The following is a 20242-nucleotide window of genomic DNA, read 5'->3' as shown; positions in this document are numbered from 1 at the left end:
AAGAAGAAGGAGAAGAAGAAGAAGGAGAAGAAGAAGCAGCCATCAGGACAGCAGATGGGGTGGTTTGACCATCATTTTGTGGCTCTACTTCTCCCATAGGTGGGAGTCTTGTATCCACATGCTTTCTGTTGTTTCAGTGGTGGCCTTCATGCATTCACACCATTATTTAGTCAAATATACCTCCCTAGGTGATTGGTCTTTATTTACTATGTTTATTGTAGGTTTTCTAATGCACAATTACCTAACTTGAGCCTCTGGAGGTCAAATCAAGTAAGAGGAAGGAAAAGAGACAAGGCACCGACCCAGAATTATGAGAAAGGAAACCTCAAGGATATACTGAAGAGGTATGGTGTTGAGCCTATTATTTTGAGTCTTCACAGCTATGATGGAACAAATAAGTCTCCAATACTGCCTCAAAGACTTATAACTTGGGAATTTTTTTATTAATCAGTGTGCCTGAAGAACAGTCACTGCCATGAAATGCTTTAGACTCTATAAAGTGTATATTCAGTGCACCATGGAGGTTCCCTCGCTCAATATTACGATAATACAAAATTCATAAAGGGAAGAGTGAGTATGTGCGTGCATGTGTGTGCGCATTATGGTTGCATGTGATCTGAAAGAAACTTAGGCCTAAGTTAACAGTAATAAATTATTTCTGGGTTTCCTGGTTCATCTTTTTAAAATAAAAAATAATGAGTTCAATTATTTTGACCCATCTGTTTTTAAAAGAGGCCTAGTGTTTTCTTATATACAATATTTTTTTCGCAGTACATTGGGAAACTATGACATTAAATCAATTATGTGCAATCTGATCAAGCCTTTCTTATTCTGGAACTACTGTCAGAGAAGCTATCCTGTCAAAAACAAAATCAAAGAAGATATTTTCTGCTGCTTCCATCAGACAGAGGAAGAGATTCCCTATGGTTGCTCTATGACATGCAGTTTGTGACAGTTCTAGTACTTTGATGTACAATCATGTGCTTTCACCTAGAGAAAGACAGACTTCAGCACACATGGCATATAAAATCAAAGTCCATGTCTATCTTTCCAGAGAGCTCTCTGAACCCATGGGCTCATGAACTGCAACACTGTGCATACTACACTAGGACTTTTCCCTCTCTTCCTGTGTGCTATCTTCAGATGGCATGGATTCTCTTCCTGGTACAAATCTACTTTTACTAGTTTTGAAACTCAGCAATTATAATTCACTATACTTACACACTTCGTAAGTTAAGGAACAGTGGAATGGCAGAGTTGGCCCTGATGTTGTGCAGCTTCCTTCCACCAATGTCCACACATTGAACATGGACACCTGGAAGGAAAAGTCTTGGTGAGTCCACCTTTACTCACACAGGGTTCTAGCTCCTGTGGAATCATATGCACATTGAGGCCTGGGTGCATAAGCTTTTCTCTCTCAGAAGGCCACACTCATTCTTTGGCCATGGGAAGGATCCATGTGACCTCAGGGTCAAGGCCAAAGGTCTTGCTATATCATTCATAGATGACTTAGTTATGGGTCCAGGTTTAACACATAGCAGAGCAGCTCCCTCATTGTGATCTACTGAAAGTCAATCCACTTCCCTGTAAACCCATGGATTGCCATCACAGGATTAACATGTGAAAGGGGCTTATGAGAAGTGAACACTGTAGTACAAACCCTTAAATCACTGCTTCCGTGAAGCAGCTGATGTTTGCAGCTTGCTTTTGTGGTGTAGAGTTTGGAAAGATAATATTTATTGTAACCTCAGGTCTTAGAAAACTGATTTTTTTTTGTCTGTGAACATAAAATTTTGAATAGCCTCCAGTGTGCCTCTAAAGTAGCACAAAGGACCAGCATCTGCAGAAAATCCATCTATAAAACAGGGGAGGTGGGAGGAAATGAGGGGCTTGAAAGGCAGCTTTGCTCCTCACACTCTGTAAATATTTTTTTCCCACTCTGAAGGATTCTTCGTAATATACCTACTGCTGCTTCAACCAGACCAGATTCATTTCCTAGGAAACATACTTAACTAAGTATTTAAGTATTTGGTGAAGTAATTTTAGTTTTTTGAAGCTCTACATAATGTAAAATGAGGCTTCTAGCTTTTTAAATTTGACTGTGACCTGTGCATTACTCTCACAATCCAAGTACCTTTGCTAATCCCCACCTATTTTTTTAAAAAGGAAATGAGTATTCATAGCCATGTAAAGTCACTTAGTTAATGCCTTCGTTGGTCACTTTACTTGTGTATTTTATTGTCCTTAGTATTTTTATTTCTTTGCATGTACTAGGGGCCAACTGCAGTTGTTCAGATGGTCCAGTTAAAGATAGCTCACTTGGTAGATCATGAGACTGTTGGTCTCAGGGTTGTGAGTTCGAGCCCCACGTTGGGCAAAAGATCCCTGCATTGCAGGGAGTTGGGCTAGATGGCCCTTGTGGTCCCTTCCAACTCTACACTTCTATGATTCTATGATTCCCAAATGGATTTTTTTTTAAAAATCCATTGAGAAAATCTGTAGGTCTCAATGTTGGCCTAAAATAGAAAATGTTGGGATGTCTCACAGACATGTGAAAAGGGCATCTGTAATGTTTGCCAGGAAGTTTCTAACTTTGGCACTACGAGCATTAGACATAACTCTTCCTATTAAGGACCATTGAGCAACCTTAAGAGGAAATACAGGCAGATGGTGGTGCAAAGGTGCTATCTAGGTTAGTGAGGTTGAATATCATAAAAATATTGTTATTCTGAGATAGAACAAGGTATATTAAATACTCTTTAAATGTGCCACAGCAATCATAATGATGATATATATTCAGATCACTACGGTAAATGAAAAGGTTGGTACCTGGTACTTCTAATGATGATAAAGTTCCTATGCAAAATAGTCCAGGAGCAACCAAAGCACTCAACAAAATCTTAAAAGCTGTTGCTATTTAGTCAAACGCATATTAAATATTTTCAGATCAAGTTATTGAATGTAACACCCCTTTAAAAGAACAAAGGAGCTTCCCTCAACATCATGGGAATTGAGGCCAAACTCTTAAAACTTGCATAGAGATTTTGGTCACAGTTAAATATACCCCATAAATCTACTTTAAATCATTTCTGTTGCTGAAATACCTAATTTAGTCATCCATGGTTTATCATTTTTTACCTCCAGTTAATTGGTGCTGGAGCAAACAAAGATTCGCCCAGACCCTGACCTAATTTAACACAGACATTTGTTGACTCTGAGGACAAAGAATAACTTAGACTGAGTGGTTCTGAATTTCTGCCATATGCTGTAACATATGTAGAGGCAGCTTGTCTTCTTCTCCCTCAGATTTGTCAGGGTGTGGAGTCTTCACATTCATAAAGCTACACTATTCTCCAGACCCATTTCTCACAAAGATGATGGTGTTTGTTTTCTGCAATTTTAGCAAGCTATAGATAGAAAGTGGGTGTAGGATTTTTGCTTCTCGTCTTCATTGTGTTCCTGCATCTTTCCATTATGGCTTATCCTTGGCTGGTAAATGGTCTCAGTGAGAGCTATAACATTGTTTACATCCTGCCCTTCAACAGGTTCACAGGGAAGGCCAGACCAAAATATGTTCCTACCCAAGGCAAATAAAAAGATTGAGCTCCTGTTGAACCTTATTTCAACACTGGCAACGGGGCAGTGTCCTCCATCTCACCTGAGTGCAGCAGGCTAGCAGGACAGGGCAGGCGATGTAACACACACAGTCCTGTCTTCCAACACTTTGCCACTACTCTCCGTCCCTTAGCAACTGCTGCCTGAAGTGCCCTCCGTCGTCTAACAATGAGGCTGTCTCTGATCTGAGGTGGCTTCTTGAGGAATCATTTTGTGCCCAGCAGTGGACTAAGTGTCCTGGAACAAAACCATGTGGGCTTTTTACCCCTCAACTCACCATAATCTTCCACATATCCTACTTTGTCCTTACTGCTTACACTTACTTTCTGTCTCCCTCTTCTTACACTCAAAACAGGCTGGTGAGCAAATAGCTATTTTCAGAGCCCAAACTCTATCTCATAAGCGGCCCCATGGCTTCGGTTCCAAATCCCAAAGTGACTTAGTCTGGGTCATGTTTAAAGAGTCATACACAAGCCAGTTGAAAATGTACTTGGTTTGACATGTTGTGCTTGTGTGCGAGAGAAACAGCATGGGGGAAGGGAGAGAGGGAGAGACTGGGGGTTTGTGAAGAATATTTGAATTTATATTTAAAATACTTTTATCGTTTGGCAGCTACGGGCTACTGTAGCCCAAATCTTTCCCAGTGGCTTGTGTTTCTAAGGCAATGTGGTTGCAGAGGGTGTAACTGAGGTTGGGATTTGTCATGATATGCTTAAATGGGAAGGCCACATGTTGACATAAATTCAGTTCAGTGTAAGCTGACTGTACATATGTTATGGCATATGGCAGAATTTCAGCCCCGGTCCCTCTCTCTCCTGCCTCCTCCTCAGAGCCACTAAAAAGCAGTCTCATGAGACAACCCTCTGCTAAATTAGGTCAGAGACTAGCATGCCATGTGGTAACTGTTGATGGATAATAAGGGTGGGTTATGACTTGAGAACCAGTATGGCTTTTGTTCCTCAAGGAGACTATTTAGTGTGGATTTTGTTTTTCCACAGTTTAGATCAGTGCTTTTCTTCTATTTAAAAAGGTGCTGGTACTGCACACCCTGGAATACCCCCAGAAAAAAGCACTGGTTTAGATGTATGTTAATTCATTGTCCACAATTTTGTTTGCCACTTCCTGTTTGGCCTCTATGCATCGTGGTGATAAGATGAGATGAGAAGGTATATACAACCCTGTGGCGAGTGCAGCTCTTTGCTTGTGAAAAGATGATTCTACCACAATTATTGTAACCGGTTGATTTTAGCACGACTCTTTGTTGTTGCTGTTTAGTCATTTAGTCGTGTCCGACTCCTCATGACCCCAAGGACCAGAGCACGCCAGGCACTCCTGTCTTCCACTGCCTCCCACAGTTTGGGCAAACTCATGTTAGTAGCTTCGAGAACACTATCCAACCATCTCGTCCTCTGTCGTCCCCTTCTCCTTGTGCCCTCCATCTTTCCCAACATCAGGGTCTTTTCCAGGGAGTCTTCTCTTCTCATGAGGTGGCCAACGTATTGGAGCCTCAGCTTCAGGATCTGTCCTTCCAGTGAGAACTCAGGGCTGATTTCCTTCAGAATGGAGAGGTTTGATCTTCTTGCAGTCCATGGGACTCTCAAGAGTCTCCTCCAGCACCATAATTCAAAAGCATCAATTCTGGCCAAAATGACTGGCAGAATCCGAGACTTGGGAGAAGAAACAATCGAGGAAGACTGGGAAAAATTTAAAGACTATTTGAAAAAACATTATAAGTTGTATGAATGTTAAAAAATGCACTTTTTAGGAAACTCTAGCTTCAGCTATTGTCAATTAATGAAATGAAAATTAAGGTACAAGAAGTCAGAGGTGGAATAATGAAATAACTTTATTATGTTTAAGCTAAAACGTATAAGATTTGGGTTACAACATTTTGGAAACTAGGTAACATGATAAAATGAAAGATACAATAAGTTTTGAAATAAGTTAACAAATTGCTGATGTTTTGTATCACAGAGAACGCAGGGTTAGGAAGATGCGGGGAAGTCCATTAGATTTGCTGAAAAAAAGAATATGGAAATTTGCAACTTTTCTATTTTATTTCTTATATCTGTCTTTTATTCTTTTTTTCTGTATTTCATAAACTCAATAAAAATATTATATATAAAAAAACAAAAGCATCAATTATTCAGTGATCAGCCTTCTTTATGGTCCAGCTCTCACTTCCATACATCACTAATGGGAAAACCATAGCTTTAACTATACGGACCTTTGTCGGCAAGGTGATGGCTCTACTTTTTAGGATGCTGTCTAGGTTTGTCATTGCTTTTCTCCCAAGAAGCAGGCATCTTTTGATTTCGTGGCTGCTGTCACCATCTGCAGTGATCATGGAGCCCAAGAAAGTAAAATCTCTTACTGCCTCCATTTCTTCCCCTTCTGTTTGCCAGGAGGTGATGGGACCATGATCTTAGTTTTTTTGATGTTGAGCTTCAGACCACATTTTACACTCTCCTCTTTCATCCTTGTTAAGAGGTTATTTAATTCCTCCTCACTTTCTGCCATCAAAGTTGTGTCATCAGCATATCTGAGGTTGTTGACATTTCTTCCGGCAGTTTCAATTCTGGCTTGGGATTCATCCAGTCCAGCCTTTCGCATGATGAATTCTGCATATACGTTGAATAAGCAAGCCAGATTAAACTGCCCTGATTTAAACTTTAAACCAGATTTGAACTAGATAGTGCTTCAAAAAGAGGACTGCCCTCTGTAAAGTAGGACCACTGGCCACAATCATATGCATGAAACTTTGAAAAGGCTTCCCAGCATAAGAACTTAAAATTGTCTCTGGTAGGTTGGGATAGTTGGAGTCAATGCAGAGTGTACCCATTTGAACTGAGATATGCATTTGAAATGTTTGTGGAACATGGCAAAAAGAAAGAGCTGAAAGCTGGTCCTGCAAATGAAATTCATAGCTGACTTCCAAAAATTCCCTAGCATGTTCAAGGACAACTCTAACCCAGAAGCCTGTCATCCCGAATGTCACACTGAATGTCATCCTCTTTAAAATGGCTTTAGTTAAAAAAAAAAAATTAAAATTAGCTACACATATAGATATTTATCCCCATGTGGTAAGTAAAATGAAGGCATATTCTAAAGTCAGAAGAGGAGCAAAAATAATGATATACTCCATGTGGAACTTCATCTAACTTGACGTAATGGTGAATTGGTGCCAAAATCAGGCTGAGAGTCTGAATTCTCAGGTCTGGGAAGGGGTCTGGCTGAAATGGAGTGCCACAGTTGGGGCTGCAGACTATTTCCTTGTGAATGTTTTGCCTTTTTTTTTTTTTTTTTGGCAGGGTATACCCAGTTCTTTCAGCTCATTTTACATGGTGGCAGCAAAGTCTGATGGCTTGCACTGTGCTGTTGACAGGTTAACAAGAGATTCTCCTCATAAATGTAACCCCAGCAAATATGTTCCCAGTAGCAGGATAGGCAGTGATTTAAACCCTGCTTTCGACAGAAGCGCTCTCCAGTCATTCTCCTCTCACAATTACAATCCTGCTCATTGCGCATAAAGATTACCAAAGTCCGCCCCATTCAATACATGGACCACCATGGCAGGTAGACATATAATAGCAGGATCAGGGCTAGAAGGTGTGACCCTGCTCTCCCTCTCCCTCTAGAGAGAAACAAACAAAGTGGGCTTGGGTCAACTCTGAATAGGCAATTTTCCCACAACAAGAAGCCTATTGCATTTCCAAGAATGGTTCAACACCCTTGGCCCATCTGATCTTGTAAAGGTAAAGGTAAAGGTACCCCTGACCATTAGGTCTAGCTGCGGACGACTCTGGGGTTGTGCGCTCATCTCACTCAATAGGCCGAGGGAGCCGGCGTTTGTCCACAGACAGCTTCCAGGTCATGTGGCCAGCATGACAAAGCCGCTTTTGGCGAACCAGAGCAGTGCACGAAAACACCGTTTACCTTCCCGCTGGAGCGGTACCTATTTATCTACTTGCACTTTGACGTGCTTTCAAACTGCTAGGTTGGCAGGAGCAGGGACCGAGGAACAGGAGCTCACCCCATCGCGGGGGATTTGAACCACCGACCTTCTGATCGGCAAGCCCTAGGCTCTGTGGTTTAGACCACAGCGCCACCCGCGACCCTATCTGATCCTGTACTCTAGTACAAATGAAGGCGACTCCATGTTACTCTTTCTCCCTCTTTTCTCTCTAGTATGGAGATGCCTTTAGTCTTCTTTGATGTCTCCCTGTCAACTCCATCTTTACCATGTTCTTTTGTGGACAGATGTGATTTTCAAGCAAGCTTTCTTATATTATCCTCCTTATTCTTGTGCTTTTATTTTGGAGTTTTCACACATCCTTCACATTGCCTATACAGTCTCCAGTCAAAGACGCCTAAATCCTAAATACTCCTTTGCACTTCATGGCTATTCCCTTATCGCATGCATTTTCTGCTGCCTCAAGGCAGATCTGTTTCTCAGTTGGTTAGACCATGGTGCTGATAACACCAAGGTTGCAGGTTCAATCCCTGTATGGACCAGCTGCATATTCCTGCATTGCAGGGGGTTGGACTAGATGATCCTCAGGGTCCCTTCCAACTCTACAGTGCTATGATTCTTTGGTGGTGGTGGTGTGTGTGTGTGTGTGTGTGTGTGTGTGTGTGTGGTGGGGTTGTTACTGAAATCTCTCCCCTCGCCCCCCACCCCAAGCTGATGGAAGATGTGTAAATGTGTCTAAAGAGGAGAACAGCATAACTTTTTTTAAGCAGAGCTTTGGGAGAGACTGAGTCTCTGGGGCTCCCCCCTCCCATTAAAAATGAAGATGAAAAGAGCAATATCTGCACAATACAAGCCAAGCAACTTTAGTGCATTATTGTATCCTCCTCTCAGCTTACATCAGAAAAAAAAGGAAGCACCTTTGCAGTTGTGCATCAATCTCTTGCTTTTTGCTAGATAGCAGAATCCCCTAGTCATCCATGGGCTGGATTTACATTATTCCATTAAGTATTGATTGTAATGCTTGAAAGCTTTATTGTTGCTATTTATCAGAGCTTTTTGCACTGAACTCTGTAGAAGATAATACTCCCTAGTTGCCTGATGTACACTTACAGCTCAGTCAGGCAAAAATGTGCTAAAGGAGGTAGAGAATCTCTCTCTCTCTGTGTGTGTGTGTGTGTGTGTGTGCGCGCACACACACACACACACACACACACACACACACACTCGATCAGATTATTCATAAAGGACATCTCTGTTAACTTCCCCAACTTGCTCAGTGCATTCTGTCAAGGCACATTTCCCCATTATTATCAGCAGAGTGATGTGAATGAAAGATCTATACCAATTATCTTGCCTGTGCATGGCTTGTGTTTATATATGGAAAGAGAGAGAGAGAGAGCTCCATTCAGGTATTAATTCATGTACAAATGGCCCAGTGATCTTCCTGCCTCAGCAGGTCTGTCTTGCTCTCCTTACTTATCAGATGAAGATTATTATTTTGTTCTGGTTGGCTGTTTAGGGTTGTGTCTGCTAATGCTGCCTCCATCCATTCTGCCTTCAAGGATCATGGAGTCTACATGCATACACTGAACATGCACAAGCTCCAGTATGGATGATCCTATACCCTGCAAAAGGACTTCAGATTGTGTGTATGGGAACCAATGTATATGTGTGTTGATGTATTACTAAGATTTTGTGCATCAAATTTAGAAGAATTCCAAATCAAAAACTCAAATGGAACCCTTCAGAGACATTTGGGACTTGTCCAAATTGAAGCAGATTATTTCTGAAGCTCACTGAATTGAAGGTGGGGTTCTGAAGTAATTTCAGGTGATTGTGAGATTTGAACATAAAAAATTAAAAATCTTCATACGGTATTTCAGCAAAAAGTAAACATTTATTTCTAAGCTCGCCATGTGTGGAAAATGGCAGATGGGTAGAGGGTAAAGGCTCTTTTGTGACTGATGTCCATAGCATCTAATAAGAGGAAATGATTTTACTTGAGCTCTCCAGCCACAGTGATTTGGGGAAGTAATAGATCGCATTGTCTTTTCTGTGTTCTTTACTTGTTCAGTTAGTTGTGCTTGCTTGGAAAACGCTGGACACTCGAGTCCTTCTGCCTCTGGATCACACACAACTACTTCTGTCAAATCAGTTTACACTTAGTTTCTGTGACTTTTGGTGCCAGTTCAGCAGAACATAAACCTGAAATTGTCAGACACAAACCCTAGTCCTGTTATCAAAGCTGCTTGTCCAGAGGCACAACAACTCTGCCAAAAAAAGCTGTCTGGAGTTTCACTGTTTGAAATATGGCAATCCTAAAAGAAGGCCCTCAGATCATGATCAGTGTCTGGGTCAGTTCATATGGAAAGAGGTGTCATTGAGGTGTTGAACCATTTCCCTGACACCAAAACAGATGGATTTTCCTTCCCGTTGAGACCAAGCTGGAGAAACACACACACACAAAAGGAAAGGCTGCCCTCACTGCCGTTCTACCCTACAAATTCAAGCACGGCAGGGGTTTGGATCTGGCAGTTCTCCTGCCTTTCATCCTCCAACACCCCCTCTGGATTGCTCTCTTATACGTGTTTCTACTACAATTTGCCTGACATGGATTTCAGTGTATTACCATATATTAGGTATTAACATATATTAGACGCGGGTGGCTCTGTGGCCTAAACCACTGAGCCTCTTGGGCTTGCTGATTGGAAGGTCGGCGGTTCAAACCCCACAATGGGATGAGCTCCTGTTGCTCTGTCCCAGCTCCTGCCAACCTAGCAGTTCGAAAGCACACCAGTGCAAGTAGATAAATAGGTACCGCTGCGGCGGGAAGGTAAACGGTGTTTCTGTGCGCTCTGGCACTCGTCACAGTCCTCCGTACACCAGTAGCGGTTTAGTCACACTGGCTACATGACCCAAAAAGCTGTCTGTGGACAAACACTGGCTCCCTTGGCGTGAAAGTGAGATGAGTGCCGCAACCCCATAGTCGCCTTTGACTGGACTTAACTGTCTAGAGGTCCTTTATCTTTACCTTTACTAGGCCACAGTACAATAATCTATGATAAAATTTCTCTTAGGAGATATACTCACCAGCAATGGTTTTGCAATTTGAGACTGAATTCCCGAGGAGTTCTCACCTCAGCTACTATAGAAGGAATTCAGTTACAATCTCTTTTCTCTATACTCTTTTCAAAAAAGCTTGACACACAAGATGATGATGTCCATTTGCCCAGGGATTTACTAGAATGCAGAAAGCATAGAACATTCTTATCTTGTTGCAAGCTGAATCCAACTAATGAAATAAGTTCACTATTGCCCAGGTAATGCTCTGACTGTAATTGGTAGATAACTGATTTTGAAAATCTTTTTTAAAAAGTCAAATGTAATGTCAGAGCTGTGTATTCTGCGATAAAAAGATAAAAAATAGGAACTCCACACATAGATAGCCAAAATTCTGTGCCAAGAAAAAGACAAATTAATTATCCTACCAAATTAGACAAATTGATTTATTTTTTGATAGTTGCTTATGTTGCATAATTTAGCAGATGATATGAAATATCTCATTCTCAGGTGATCCTGGGGAAAATTCTACAATAGCAGTCAATGCAGAAAAACAATGCATTGATCACCAGAAGCCAGTATGACTTAATCAAGAAAAAACAACAACCCATGCCAAACCAACCTATTCTGCTTTTGTGATAGAATTGTCTGGTAGATCATGGGAATGCTGTGAGCATAGTGTATCTTTATTTCAGAAAAGTGTTTGATCAGGTCTTCCGTGATATCTTTGTTGACAAGATTGCAGAATGGGACTTGATCTATACTTCTGTTAGGTATATTCACCGATGACTGAGTATCCACACACAACCATACATGAATGGCTCGGCATCAAAATGGAGGACTGAGTATGGTGCCATGATGGTGAGGTGGTCCCAGGATTTTGGCCATTCAATAACCATGGCCCAATGGGAAAATTTATGGAAGATCAATTGGAAATTCACAAACTGTTACACGATTAGAGAGAACTTTCAAAAAAATGCAACATCGATGGTATCTAACACCATGGAAACTTTCAAAAATGTATAAAAATGTGTCAAGTAATTGTTGGAGATGCGGGGACTCAGGAACATTCTATCATATGTGGTGGACATGTAGGAAAATACAGGTATTCTGGGAGAGTATACATGCAGAACTGCAAAAAATGCTAAAGATCTCATTCAATAAAAAACCAGAGGCCTACCTCCTGGGAATAACAGATTTGGATATTCCACAAAAGAGGAAGGGTATCTTTTTATATGCGACGGTGGCAGCAAGAGTTTTGATCGCAGCAAAATGGAAGAGTAATGAAATCCCCTCTATACAAGATTGGATCCAAAAGCTGACAGAATATGCCGAATTAGATGGTTTATCAGAAAAAATAAGGAATAAATCAAAACAGGAATTTGTTTCTAAATGGGAGGTTTTCAAAGAATATCTGAAAAATAAATATAGTAGTTTAAATTCTGTTGCAGCATTCGAGGAACTTCAGTAATAGTTGCTAGGTAGATAGAAGAAATCAGATTTATTGAGAATAAGTTTAATTATGAAAAAAATGTGTATTGGCAATAAGTAATATGAATTTGAAATATGGAATAGACGGGAAGTTGGGTCTTTAGTGTTAAGACCAATAGATGTTTTATTGTTTGCCAATAAAATTATGTGTCTATGGTTATTTTTGTAATTTGTGTGTAATTTGGTATTTGTGTTTTTTTTGTGGTTTTTTTTCTTGTTGTATAAATAAATATTATTTGGAAAAGAAAAAAAAAAGAGTATGGTGCCATGACTTTACTTGCCCCAGAACTGACGTAACTTGACCAACGTGGCCTGGTGGACCAAATGGGGAGGCCTGGCATATCTAATGAGGCATGTGAGCTGGAGGTTCTGCACCCATTCCCTTGTAGAAAATAGCTATTTATATACCAACTCTGTGGGTTGTGTGCACATGGAAATAATTTCAAGAGCACAATGGAACTTCCCCTTCATCTCCTCTGCCCACACCTCCCAAATCTGTTCTGGAGGCCCTCTGCAGCAAATTTAGGTGTGGTACAGGGAGCATATGAGGCAAGAAGATGGCGGTGGAGTTATTTTGTAATTACAAAAGTTGTTCAATGTGTAAAATGATTTAGTTGAATCATAGAGTCATAGAGTGGGAAGGGACCCTAGTCTAACCCCTTGCAATACAGGAATCTCAGTTAATAATAATAATAATAATAAATAATAATAATAATATTTATACCTCGCCCATGTGGCTGGGTTTCCCCAGCCACTCTGGGTGGTTCCCAACCGAATATTAAAAACACAATACAGCCTTAAACATTAAAAACTTCCCTAAACAGGACTGCCTCTGGTCTTTTAAAAGTAAGATAGTTGCTTATTGCTTTGACATCTGATGGGAGGGTGTTCCACAGGGCAGGCGCCATTACTGAGAAGGCCCTCTGCCTGATTCCCTGTAACCTCACCTCTGTAGTTTTAATTTGAACTTGCCTAATTCTAACTTCCTGAACCAATATGTGAACCAAAACATTAGAAATTTACATTTCTCCAAATTTTGTAATGTGTATTTTTAAAAATACAGTGGTGCCCCGCAAGACGAACGCCTCGCAAGACGGAAAACCCGGTAGACGAAAGGGTTTTCCGTTTTGGAGGCGCTTCGCAAAACGAATTTCCCTATGGGCTTGCTTCGCAAGACGAAATGTCTTGCGAGTTTTTTCGACTTTTTTCCCCTTCCCCCCTTTTTCTAAGCTGCTAAGTCGCTTATCAGCTGATCCGCTAATCTGCTAATCCGCTAATCCGCTAAAAGCCACTAAACCGCTAATTGCGCTAATCCGCTAATCCGTCAATGGGCTTGCTTCACAAGACGAAAAAACTGCTAGACGAAGAGAATCGCGGAACGGATTCTTTTCGTCTTGCGAGGCACCACTGTAAGTAAATTAGAGGAAATTGCAAACCAGGACGCCTACGTCAGTGAAAAGAATGTACAAAATATTGATTTTAAAAATATGTTTATTAGGATAAATTTTCACATGGAGTTTAAAAAAATGCAGACTGATGCACAAATGGAACTAATTGAAAACAAGACTGAAAATATTGATAGATCCTGAAATTGACAGGTTGATTAATTTCTATTCTTTGCTGCCAAAAAGGACAAGAGACCAGTGTTGTTGCTTTTATAGAAGGTGTAATGGGTGGATTCTGCAGTCAAATATCTACTTGCATACATGGCAAACTTGTAGAAATGCAAAACTGTCTTCATAGCGCCTCTTTTTCTAGACGGAGCTGACAAATGTGTGATGGGAGAACGTCAGCGTTTGCTGAGTTTAACTCTGGCTCAACATTCACTGTGTTCCATTTGGTGGATAAATAAAAGGACATTCTGCATGAGTAGGAAATCGAACTTAAAATAAAAGCAAAAAGACCATTAAAAGCTCCATAAACTGGCACCCGGCCTGGACTTATATTAAAATGATCTGCAATAAATAACTTATGAGATACTGCCCAATATTTTTTTTAAAAAGTTTATTATCTACAGAATCACATTAGAAAAAAATTAAGCTTCGTACCTTAAAAGCTGCCTGATGTGCCCCAAATAGTCCAGATTCCCTCATTTTGGTAAATCATTGCCCCCTTATCCCAATCTCTCCCCCCCTCTTATTTCTTATTTAGTTTCTTTTGTGTGTGCGTGGGCACAGTCATTACATCAAAGAAAGATCCCTGTTTTGATTACACAGTTTCTCAGTTCAAATTTACCAGGATTGTATTTGTAGATTCCTCCTACATTAGCTGTTCTTCTATGTGCCTGATCATCAACTTAGGTTAACTGGGGGCTCTGGATGCTTGTAGGAACCCAAATGGGTGTAGTGGATGGTTGTAGGATTCCATACTTCAAGTAATTGAGGCTGTGAGCAGAGAGCGTGTTCTCCTTCATGGAGAGCACGTGTTGCGGTGGGGTCTGCTGAGCCACCCCTCTGTTACCAGGCAGGGTCTCTAAAGATGGCCTGGGGCAGTGATTGGTTCACTGGGTTCCTGGGGTAAAAGTTATGTTGCAATTTTGGTGGGAGGGGTAAAATGTTTAAATACTCTGCATGCAGCCTGGAGCTTTCTCTTTGCTGCGTGCAACGGATCACCCGCCCACCCGCCCTTGAGTAAGGGGTTGTTGCATTGACCTTGCTATGCCTGTCATGGGGTCATCTGCTGTTGGGGCAGGGGCCTGGTAGGAATTTTGTCCATCTGGCTGATTGGCTGGGCCATTTGGTTTTTGCCTACTGCGTAGCAAATCGTCACAACTTGTAAGGTTGTGGTTAGGCATTGGTTATAAATCTGGTGGAGGAGGGTTTAGGATAGGCTGGGCCTGCCCCTCCATGGTTGCTGCAGAAAGGGAATTCCGTTAAAGGAATCCTGGGGCTTGCCATCTTTTCGTCCAATCCCTGGAATGGGACTAGGGCCGGCAAGCCTTCGGGGAGCATGCGGATGAGAATTGAGGGTCTGTGGCCCAGCTCCATTTCTCCCCGACTTGCTTTCCCCTGCACTGTCTTTCGGTGGTGCCCGGAAGTCAGTTCTGTCCCCAGGCGGGGGGACAGATAGTCTTAACCAATGCCTAAACAACCACTCACGGTTTTGTATTTAAATAAAGTTGTGGCCAAAATTATGCCAAAAACCTTAAGCAAAAATTAAGTGTGCGTTGTGAGTTATTTGGGGGGTGGCTTGGGGACCTCGACACACAATAGGCTCCAAGCGTAGGGACTCCTACCCACCACTGTTTTTACCTTTGGTTCATTTTAGCCCTGAGCTGCATGGATCAGGGCCACACTAGGCATTCAGTTAAATACATAGCAGGCAGCTATGCATCTTGTTTTCTTGAACTAGCTACAGAGTTGGAGAAGCCCATTTATCACTGCGAAGGCAGCACATAGGGAAGCTTATCTGTTAAGTCCCCAACTGAGACTGTTAAGCGATGTTTTGTAGTTTGTTAACTATTATTAAAGATGGTCAACTGTAGCAAATAGTGAACTGATGTATCAGTTATTGTTGAATTATTGTTACTGTTGAATCTTAAATAAATTTACAGTGGTACCTTGGGTTACATACGCTTCAGGTTACAGACTCCGCTAACCCAGAAATATTGCTTCAGGTTAAGAACTTTGCTTCAGGATGAGAACAGAAATTGTGCTCCAGCAGCGTGGCAGCAGCAGGAGGCCCTATTAGCTAAAGTGGTGCTTCAGGTTAAGAACAGTTTCATGTTAACGAATTTCTGGAACGAATTAAGTACTTAACCCAAGGTACCACTGTATTAATAAAGCTAACAGAGAGAGAGAGACTCTTAAATCACCAATTGCCTCCAACGTAGACAAAGATGAGCCTTAGGCCAAAGGTCAGCAAACTTACTCAGGAGGGGGCCGGTCCACTGTCCCTCAGACCTTGTGGGGAGCCGGACTACATTTTGAAGGAAAAAAATGAATGAATTCCTATGCCCCACAAATAACCCAGAGACACATTTTAAATACAGTGGTGCCCCGCAAGACGAATGCCTCGCAAGACGAAAAACCCACTAGACGAAAGGGTTTTCCGTTTTTCAAGGCGCTTTGCAAGACAAATTTCCCTATGGGCTTGCTTCGCAAGACGAAAACGTCTTGCGAGTTTTCCCCCCTTTCCCCCCCTTTTTCTAAGCCGCCAAGCCGCTAATAGTGCTAATTCGCTAAGCCGCTAATAGGGTTGCTTCACAAGACGAAAAAACCACTAGACGAAGAGACTCGCAGAACGGATTATTTTCGTCTTGCGAGGCACCACTGTAAAAGGACACATATTCTACTCATGTAAAAACACACTGATTCCCGGACCATCCGAGGGCTGGGTTGAGAAGGCGATTGGGCCAGATCCGGCCCCCGGGCCTTAGTTTGCCTACCCATGCCTTAGGCTAAAAAGTGTCTAATGGCACCAATGGAAGTCTTTGTTTTTCTGAGACTCCTAGCCTCATTGGCATGTATGCATGCGATCTCCCCGACCTGCTGTAGCTACCTGTTGCATATTTATGAGCATATTTAGTTAGCCCCTTAGAGGAGCTTGCAAGACAAGGGAAGCAAGGGAAAAACATATTTAAATCCCAGGACAAGAAGACACTGGCTTTTAGCAGTTTAAAACCAGTCAGGAGGGAAAATAAAGCCCAATGCAGAAATAAAGCACAGTGTAGTTGTTAGGTTTAATGTAAGTTGAATAATTAAAGTGCAAAACAACTGGCCATTATGCAGATTCACCAGGCTTTATGGAGAATGTGCACATAATCTGTCCACAGAGAGGAAATTGTACATATTTCCCAGTCAATATACGCAATCTTCAAGAAGCTTTGGGGAATTTGCATTTATCAACATTGCATGTTCTTTGGTCATTATGCATAGTTTCAACATGGGGGGATGTGCATATCTTAACTGTATTTTGTACATTCTCTGGCCAATATGCAGAACTCTCCAATTAGCTTTGGGGAATTTTCATTGCAGTACTGAATTTTGTATACCATCTAGCCATTATACAGTCTTCAGCAGGCCTTGGGGAATGTGCATATCTTGACTTCAGTTTGTACACTTTCCAGGCAATATGTACATCCTCCAGGAGGTTTGTATAGTGTCCAAAAACATGCCCTTGTTTTCTTTCTCTAGTTCAGAAGTGTGCAATCTGGGCATCCTGAGTTGCTTTTGGCCAATTGCCCAATCTTACATGGTCCACAACAATTAACTCTTTTTCTGAAGTCCTGCTGGGGATTATACATAATAGCTGGAGAAGGTACAAATTATTAAAAAATGAGGGCAAAACAGACCGATATAAAATAAAGCACACATACTGTGTACACCTGGTATTACTCAGATCACCCTTACTTTGAAGGGAAACGATTATAATACAGGCCAAGACCATAAGGAGAGAATGGTTTTCAGCTGTTTGCTTTTATCTCCAGAAATATTGTACTTTTTCCCAATTAAAAAAAACCCCAAGTTCCCTTTGAGATGGTATTGGATATGAAAGCAGAATGTAATTTGAGAATCATGATGGAAACCATCCTGTACAATGAAGAGATATCTCAGTTATTACTTCTTCATGCAACATGCAATTTTGACTGAGTTCCTTTCAGGAAACTATATCACAGGTTCTTTTAAAAAACAAAATGAAACCTTAAATACAATTTTGGAAATGATGTCAGCAATATTCATATACTGAAGTAAAGATGTTTTGCATTACATATTAGGATGCACTAACATGCACATACCTTTCCACTACAGCGCTACCTTGGTTTACGAACTTAATCCGTTCTGGAAGTCTGTTCTTAAACCAAAACCATTCTTAAACAGAGGCACGCTTTCCCTAATGAGGCCTCCCACAGCCAGTGCCTTCCCACCATTCAGATTCTGTTCTTAGACCGAGGTAAAGTTCGCAAACCAGGACACCACTTCTGGTTTTGTGGAGTTTGTAAACTGAATAAACAGTCATACCTTGGGTTAGAGACTTGTGCGATTTTGGGTTTCACACTGCGCCAAACCCTGAAGTACCGGAACGGGTTACTTCCAGGTTTTGGTGCTTGTGCATGCGTAGAAGCACCAAATTGTGACCCATGCGTGCACAGACGTGGCGGGTTGCGAATGTGCTTCCCGCACGGATCACGTTCACAACCCAAGTGTCCACTGTAGTTCTTAAACAGGGCTGTTCTTAAACCAAGGTACCACTGTATAAGAACGGTGGTGGTTTGTTTCCAAATGTCAGTCACGGATAACCCTGAGAAACGAGCCTTATGGGGTTCTGAAATATAATTGTCAGTGCTGGGATATGACTAAAGAAGGGACAATTATTTATCTGTCTGGGAACATTTCCAAGCTTATTATTAAAATAATCTCAGAGGAGTGCACAGCAAACACATAAAAGATACAATAAAATCATCAATATAAACTGTATAACAATAAAGCAGCACCTGGAAATACATGTGTGCATGTACACACAGTGCATTTGTAACCCTGAGGGAAAAGGTATGTCTTCAAAAGATGTCTGAAACACATAATACATAGTGTTATCTATAAGATGGGGGGGGAGTTTTTCCAAAGCACAGGCACAATGGCAGAAAATGCCTGCTTCTGTGTTTCTGTCAGGTGGCAATCTGTGGATTTCAGTGTCATGAATAAAGTCTCCCTTGATGATCTTAGTGATCTAATGAGTCTACAAAGGGAAAAGCAGGTAGAGGATTTAAGTGCATATTTTTAGCTGCCCGTTGTGAAATGGCTTAATTTCTAGTGCCCAAATGACTGATTTTAGTAGCTTACACCAACAGCCCTAGGAAAATCTATTAGACTGGGATGTGTCACTCATGAATGTTGTTTGTGCAAGATAGCAAACAGACAGGTGTCAGTTTTACATCATATACACTCTCTAGCTAATGTGCATTTTGCATTGGAATTACAGGTGCAGGAAGAGAATGAAGTGCTGCTTCTGAAAATGGCCTGGAAAATTGAAAAGTCATTTGGTGAAGCTGGCAGATGATGAATGAAGCTAGTAAGTAATAAACCTGTTAGGGAGCTTCCAGACCAACTGCTTAATGAACATTAATGCTGAAACATTTGCATAAAACTTGTACAGTTGTTCTACAATGTCACCTGTTTACTGAGCTTTCATTCTGATCTGCTAGTGTGGAAGTTGTTTGACTCTGCCAGTATTTGGTTGTTATCCTGCTCTTTCCAGTGCTATTTCCCATCACTTTGCATATTGGAATTTTTGTCATTCAAAAATTGGCAGGATAACTAGGTTAGAAAGTGTGGGTTAACCAACTTGCCATGCACCCTGAAAACATCTCGTAGAAGCGATAGATTTGGAAGCGATTGAGAGTCTAAACAAGAGAATAGGTTATTTGAATGATTAGACCTTTGAATAAGTTATTGGAGTGATGTAATCAAATAGATGATAACATCTCCCCTTCAAAACCTATTCTCAATTATCTTACTTCCTCTTCATAACCCACTCTTTCTCCTCTATTTGCTTTCCTCTATTTTCACCTCATTTTCCAATTTCTATGTTGTCCTTTATCCTAGATATGCTATTTCTATTGTTAATACAGTGGTACCTTGGGTTACATACACTTCAGGTTACATACGCTTCAGGTTACAGACTCCGCTAACCCAGAAATAGTGCTTCAGGTTAAGAACTTTGCTTCAGGATGAGAACAGAAACCGCATGATGATGGCACGGCGGCAGCGGGATGCCCTATTAGCTAAATTGGTACCTCAGGTTAAGAACAGTTTCAGGTTAAGAACGGACCTCCAGAATGAATTAAGTTCTTAACCTGAGGTACCACTGTAATAGTTCCCCCCCCAACCGCTTTTCACTAATTTTACATTTTTTATATGTGCATTTTTGGCATGTTCTTATATTAACATAATTTCTATTGGATTGATCAAGATAATTATGTATGTAAGCATGTCTAATGGAATGTGTCGTTCTCCTCTCTGTTTGTTTCCAGTTTTTCATTATAAAGGCACCCCCCCCCAGCAATGATGAGACAACACCATGATATCCAAACCACATGACAATATGAAAGCATCTAAGCTTTTTTTAAAAAAGAAAAAAATGTAGTATAAGGATCAAAGGTAGTGT

General features: G+C 41.2%; 1 long non-coding RNA gene across 1 annotated transcript in view; it reads left to right on the top strand.

Moving 5' to 3' along the window:
* Window positions 1-225: 225 nt before the first annotated feature.
* LOC309352564 overlaps window positions 226-20242 on the top strand; it is a 33453-nt gene continuing 13436 nt past the window's right edge. Inside the window, exons 1-2 of the long non-coding RNA XR_014161377.1 lie at window positions 226-344; window positions 19058-19147. This is a non-coding gene — a long non-coding RNA (uncharacterized lncRNA). The remainder of the gene's footprint in view (window positions 345-19057; window positions 19148-20242) is intronic.

The sequence above is a fragment of the Podarcis erhardii genome (assembly GCF_964252035.2).
Source record: "Podarcis erhardii genome assembly, chromosome: 11".
Taxonomy (NCBI): Eukaryota; Metazoa; Chordata; class Lepidosauria; order Squamata; family Lacertidae; genus Podarcis; species Podarcis erhardii.
This window is presented reverse-complemented; position numbering and strand designations above follow the sequence as displayed.